Here is a 7428-nt window from a genome sequence, read left to right as displayed (position 1 = left end):
CAAGAGAAAAGCTGAAAACCCGTTTCCGTAACCTGAAAAACAAAATAAATTCTTTGTCACTGTAAAAATATATATAGATCTGCCACGCCAGTGGCTTGAATTAACTTTCCACCAATATATGCCACAGGAGAACAGCATTAGCTTCCAGGGAAGACAATGCATTTTTTCTTCCAGAACTCATTTATCGGAGAGGTAAGTAAAACAATGCCACTAATTATGTTTTCATTAATCCACAAACTTTACACTGTACAAATTACTCCATACTTGCTTTAAACGCATCTGATGTTCTTACTTAGTTAATCCTATAATCTATCTGAAGAAACTAACCTTTGATTGGTTTTGAGGACCTTTCTCATCTTTCAGCTGTAATGGTTCTAAAGCAGCAGCCCTTTCTAGAAGAACTAGCACATCACCCACTAATACAAACATATCTTTTTCAACACGAGCAATTGGAGCTGGCTTTACTTCAGCAGCATCCAATAATTTTGACTTTGCTTTGTTGCCTTTCTCTGGACTTCGAGAGACTTCAACCCACTGTATAGTGAATCCATTACCAAAGTAGGTGTCACTTCCTTCTCTATAAAGAAGTGCTTCACAACTACTTTCAAAATCACAACTGTCTTCTCCCTGGACATTTGGCGTCTGGCATTTAGGCTTAACCCCAACCAGAAAGCACGGAAACTGCAATGATTACAAGATTTTAGTTGGAGCAAAAAGGCAACAAAAAAGGGAAAGGTGATGGCCCAATTGGAAACAAAACCGCATATGCTATTGAAACATGAGCAAAAGCACAAAAATAGAAAAACAACTGAGGCTGCCTTTGATGCATAATGTCAAAACAGGAAGTAATTAGATTCAGAAAAAGCAAAGATGAAAATGCAAGCAGACCATCAAGCTATGCTAAAACCACAGGAAGAACCCTCTAACAGGAAAGCATTCAAGCATAACATATCAATCAAAGACAGATGCCGCACGCAGTTAAAACTGATATTCAATGTTATAAGTGATAAAAATTCAGTAGAAGTACATAATAAAAAATCATTTACCTTGACCACATAGCTTCGTCTTCTATCAAGTTCCCCAGTTTGTTTCGTCTGTCATACGAAAAACGGCAACAAATTTGCTCTACATTTGTCAAATATACTCGAACAAGTTCTTTCCTATATAGACGATCAAGGCAACAAAAAGGCGGTCTACTTTCTCCCTACAAACCCCAGATATTATATTTGATCATCGAGATGGAAAGAAACTAAATCAGATATACAAAAAAATAATGTAACAAATTAACTTGTTTGTAACATACCAAGGATATAATTTTAAAATGAGGAAACAACACCACAGAATGAATCTTCTTAAACTATAATGACATCATTACTAAGCAAACTTCATCATCAAAGATATGAACAATGGCTGAATTGAAACAATTATGAATCAACCATTTCACCCCAAAATTTTATATTTGTTGAAAACTGGGAATCCTAAAGTTGTGTTGATAAGCATGAAGAACAACAATATTTAGGCTTTGCTTGGCATGGAGGATGGAAAATTTGTTAGTCAAATGGTTTAAGATTCATAACCACCTTCTTAGTTTATATCTTAACCATTAGAGTGAGAAGTTTTCCGTCCTCACTCTTTTCCATCCTCCATAATAATCAGTGCCTTAAAGTCTATGTGTAATGCTACTACTCATATAGACATCCAAAGGAAATTCAAAGCATTTAGTTATAAAGGCTATGTTAAAGATCAGGATGAAAGAAACGGTTGTTAAGCATTGACCAAAGCACCATAGGCAGAGGTTTGTTAATCAAGATATTACTGATTACCTAATCAATTGAACTTGAGCTTTTATGATTAGTGTGTCAGATTCTATAAATCCATCAGAAAGTTTTGAGAGCTCCATAAACTTTTTCCATCCCCAGTCATGGTCTCTCTTCCAAAATCGATGTAAAGTATCGGCAAACCACGGCAAGTTACTTGTAGTTCAGGATCTTTATTAGTGCTACTAAACTAAATTTTAGCCAACCAACCTGAATATTTTGATTTCTTTGGATCTTTATTCACAACAGCTATTGTAAACTGTGCAAATGGCTCCAACCTGTCTTGGGGTGGGAAGAGGAACCATATAAGTCCAATAACATAATACAATATGATAGTCAATCCAAATTGAAATTTAGTGATAATATCAAACCTGGAAGAAGTTTGTCGTTATTAGCAACACAGAGAAACAATGAGAGATGATTTCAAACATCACAACCTTGTGGATAAATTAAAATGTACCTGTCAACCACGGCAAACAGCAGAACATAAAACCAATGATTTTCCCTGCCATACTGTGATATGTTTCCTCATGAGAAACAAGGAAACAGCATAAAAGAATTATCTGCTAGTGTACAAGTAAATACATTTCACATGTAGTTGATTGTTTCAATAAGCTATGAAAGAATCCCAGAATGACAATGATGAATTTGAGAAATCGAATTAGAAAATAACAGCCAATAATATCATTCCCCATACCACTTGTAGCCACCAATTTCAAATGCATTACTGCGAAGTTCTCTTTTGTTAATCTGTGAAAATTTCTCTATCTTCCATGTATACTTCCCATATAATTCAGAAGGCTTCAGCCCTATAAAAAAGTGAACTCAGTTTTTAATTTTCTATCATAAAAAAGGGCAAAATCACAAAAACATATTCTAAAATTTTTCACTCAAAATGGGAATATTAAAAAAAGGACACTTTGAGACTTGAGAAACTTTTTGATTAGCACTCCCTAGCCCTGCTTTAATTGTACTTCCCATAGACTCATAACATTGGCAGCAAATAAACACCATCCATTGCTAAGCTAGCCTATCCACCTCACATTTCAAATAATAAATTGGTTTAAGAAGTTTCGGACACAAAAAATGGAAGAAGAACAAAAGCATATTCCAAACTATTCATGCTTGATATGGCAATATAGAAAAGTACAGGTTGAGAAACCTTCTTGAAATATTCCCCAGTCAATATAGAAATGTATTGGTACTCACTGGTATTGACCAATATAGACTAGCACACAAAGCACTATGATACTAGTACTGTTCTGTTTTACCTTAAGATCAGTACTGTACCAACTACTCTGCCTTAAAACCAATTGCTTGACTAGATATCATTCATGAGTATCCAAATTTTATGCATCCAGTGGTAAAAATTCTTAAAATGTGGTTGTGGCTATTCCAATTCCAAACATGATCGAACATCTCAATAACATTCCAATCTGTAGACAACCAGCTCACCAATCCAATCTTCTTATCAGACCATTCCATTTTATCACTCGTTGTTTTGGAGATAATGTTGGATTCAACCTAAAGCCTCGATAGACTTTATAACGATTGAGAATACACTGACATTGAGACATATGCTCAAAAGCATAAAGAGAATTCAACCAAAGATGAAAGTGATCCAAAAGCATACCACAACCCAATCTTCTTACAATGCCATTATTATTTTTTATATTAAAACAGATTTAAAAATAGATTAAAAAGATAATTGCAAGCTAATAAGGAAATACTTCTAAAATAATAACAGAATTAATAATAAAATAAGAGTTATAAAATATTCAAAAAATAAAAATAAAATAGTCGCAATACAATGAAAAAATGATAACAAGCAACAGTAAATAGTAGTGAAAAAAAATAGGCAAATTCAGGTCGGGACGAGTCTGGACAAAAAAATCTGTTATACGCCTTGGCGTAAGATCTAGTCACAGGTCTAGACGAGAAAGTATCCTTGCTTCGACCTATGGTTACTCAAAGGCAGATTCGTCTTTGACTGAACCCCCTTCCCAAACTAACGTTTGTGATAAAAAATAAAAACCCTCTTTTATTTCATATTGGCAGCCTTTTTATAGGCTGTTAATTACAAAGGAAAATCCTAATCTAATTCCTAATTTAAAGTCCTAATAGAATTCTTAATTTAAAGTTTATAAGGAAATAAAAAACCTAGTAAAACTAAAACTCCCAAAGAAATTAAATAAATGTAGAATTCTAATTCCTATTCCTCCGTTGATATTGTTTTCCAATGAAAACATCTATATCATTACTCCCCTCTCGGAGTTGAGCTTGTCCTCAAGCTCAAATTGAGGATAAGCTGCTCGAAAATTATCAATTGGTTCCCAAGTGGCATCTTCTTGAGGGCATCCTGCCCATTGCACTAATAGTTCCCGCCGACCCCGATTAAGCCTGGTATTAATAATAGCTTGTGGAGTAGGCAAGGCCTTGCCATCATATACTAAGGGCAAGTCTCCGACCGTATCTGGTTGAGGTCCCTTGTATTCTTTGAGGAAAGAAACATGAAATACATCATGTATTCTGCTGCCTGTAGGTAATTCAAGCTGATAGGCCACTGATCCTATTTTGTTCAAGACTTTAAAAGGACCAAAATATTTTGGCAATAACTTGTGATGCTTCTGTTTAGTTATCGTCAATTGTCGATACTGTTGAAGCCATAACCAACCCAATCCCCGACTTTAAAATTCAACTCTCTGTGCCCCAAATCATAAGTGGCTTTCATTCGTTGCTGAGCTTGCAAGAGTCTATCCCGAGCATTGTGTAAAAGTGCATCCCTATCTTGTAGAGCCTTATCCACAGCTTCAATCCTTGTAGAACCAGCTGAATAGGAGAGAAGTCGGGGTGGATCCCTACCGTATACTAATTGGAAGGGAGTGGCCTTTAGGGCAGTGTGATATGAGGTGTTGTAGCAATACTCAGCCCATGGAACCTAATCGACCCACTGTCGTGGACGATCACTAGAGAGGCATCGTAGGTACATTTCTATTGTTCGGTTAATTACCTCTGTCTGACCATCAGATTGGGGATGGTATGCTGAGGAAAAAGCGAGCTTAGAACCACTTTGACGAAATAATTCCTTCCAAAACAGGCCGAGGAAAACTTTATCACGGTCTGAAACTATGGATTCAGGCAAGCCATGAAGTCGGAATACCTCGATTTCCCTTTTACTTTGGGTAGACCCTCCACGAAATCCATAGAAATATCAGCCAAAACATGTTGAGGTATTGGAAGAGGTTGAAGTAAACCTGCGGGCTGTAAATTTTGCCATTTGTGGTGTTGGCATACTAAACAATGTTGCACAAATTCTGAGGTTGCAAGCTTCATTCCTTTCCAAAAAAAATCTTGGTGAAGACGATGCAATGTTTTCAATTCCCCTTCATGTGCCATAGCATGTATAGAGGAGATAAGAGTGGGAATAATTGGTGAGGTAGGTAAAAGGTACAACCTCCCTTTGAAGAAAATCAACCCATCTTGTGCAACCCAATCGGGCCCCAACTCTCCTTATAGAATTCTTTGCTGGAGTTGTGATAATTCTGGGGAAGCTTCCATTTCTCGTCTGATGGCTTTAAGAATTTCAACTTGAGGGAATGAAACAGTCATGAGGTGTGGTAAGTCTTCGTCTTTTCTAGATAAAGCATCTGCAGCCTTGTTCAACTTCCCTGCTTTATATTCCACTCGGAAATCAAACCCCATTAGCTTGCTGATCCAATGTTGTTGTGGAGATGTCGTAAGTCGTTGGTCTAACAAATACTTAAGACTGAAGTGATCAGTACGGATGAGGAAATGCCTTCCCCAAAGATAGGGTCGCCAATGAGTCACTGCCTTTGCCAAACCAATTAATTCACGTTCGTAGGCAGCCAACTTAAGGTGTCGATCTGCAATCTTGCAACTAAAAAAGGCAATGGGGTGTCCCTTTTGCTGTAGTACAGCTCCAAACCCGCTGTCCGAAGCATCACATTCAACCACAAATTCCTCCGCAAAGTTGGGTAATTGCAAAACTGGGGCTACTGAAAGAGAAGTTTTTAATTGAGTGAAAGCAACATCAGCTTCCTTAGTCCAGTTGAAGGCATTTTTCTTTAGAAGAGATGTTAAGGGTGCAGCCACTTGTCCATAATTCTTGATGAATTTTCTGTAATATCCTGCCAACCCAAAAAAGCCTCGTAGAGCCTTGGTAGTTTTAGGAGTTGGCCAATCGGTGACATCTTTAATTTTAGTGTGATCAACCTCGACCCCTTCACCATGGATGACATGACCGAGGTAGGTTACCTGAGACTCTCCAAAGAAACACTTGGATTTCTTTAAGAACAACATATTATCCCGCAAGAGTTCAAAAACTAATCTTACATGATGCATATGTTCAGTCCATGTTTTGTTATAAATTAATATGTCATCAAAGAAGACTAAAACAAACTTACGCAAGTAAGGGCAAAAAATGTCATTCATCAAACTTTGAAATGTGGAAGGGGCATTGGTAAGCCCGAATGGCATGACAAGAAACTCAAAGTGTCCATGGTGGGTTCGGAAGGCTGTCTTTTCCACATCAATAGTTGCCATTCTAATTTGAAAATATCCCGATCGTAAATCCAATTTTGTAAAATATTTTGCCCCATGAAGTTCGTCAACAATTCATCCACGACAGGAATCGAATATTTGTCTTTAACAGTGCAAGCATTAAGCTCTCGATAATCGATGCAAAAACGCCATGACCCGGCATGCTTCTTTACTAATAGTACTGGAGAAGAGAATGGTGATTTACTGGGTCGAATGATTCCTTGTTGTAACATTTGGTCACACTACTTCTCAATCTCATCCTTTTGAAAATGGGATATCGATAAGGCCTGACTACAATTGGTCCCGTTCCTGGTTTGAGAGTTATACGATGGTTACATTTGCGGTTAGGAGGTAACCCAGACGGTTCTTGGAATAAATGCGCAAATTCTACCAGTAGCTTATCTAATACTATATTAGTTAAATCCTGTCCCTGTATCAAGCTGAGTCGTGGAACTTCCTCTGGGTGCTGCCCTTGCCAGAGTATCTTCTTCTTGTTTACTGCAAATTGCATAATTAAGGAGCTGAAATCCCATAAAATTGGACCAAGGGTACACAACCATTTAACCCCCAAAATCATATCAAACCCTTCTAATGGTATTGTATAAAAATCAGCTTGAAAGTTGTCATTGGCCACAACGAACTGTACTGATTTACAAATGCCAATGCTAGGAACCCGTTCTCCGTTTGCCACACATACTTGCAACCCCCTTTTCTTTTGTATTTTCAGTCCCAATCTTGGCACTAGACCTTTGCGTAGAAAGTTATGTGTACTGCCTGAATCAACGAGAACTAACACTGTTTTTCCTGACACCGTTGCTGGTAGTTGCATAGTAGATGAATTGCAAGTTCCTCTAATGGCATGTAAGGAAATTTCAAGATCATCTACCTCATCATCTTGCTCATCTTCAATATCTGGTACTTCTATCCAAAATAGCCTTTTACATTTGTGCCCCATGGAGTAAGACTCGTCACAATTATAACACAATCCCTTAGCCCTTCTCTCCGCCATCTTTGCTCATGTCAATCTTTTGATAAATGGTGCGGAAGAACC

General features: G+C 37.4%; 1 pseudogene; it reads right to left on the bottom strand.

Annotated features, from left to right (window-relative positions):
* Nucleotides 1-224: 224 nt before the first annotated feature.
* Nucleotides 225-2798, bottom strand: LOC121231276 (TNF receptor-associated factor homolog 1b-like; annotated as a pseudogene).
* Nucleotides 2799-7428: the final 4630 nt, after the last annotated feature.

The sequence above is a fragment of the Gossypium hirsutum genome, chromosome A01 (assembly GCF_007990345.1).
Source record: "Gossypium hirsutum isolate 1008001.06 chromosome A01, Gossypium_hirsutum_v2.1, whole genome shotgun sequence".
NCBI lineage: Eukaryota > Viridiplantae > Streptophyta > Magnoliopsida > Malvales > Malvaceae > Gossypium > Gossypium hirsutum.
This window is presented reverse-complemented; position numbering and strand designations above follow the sequence as displayed.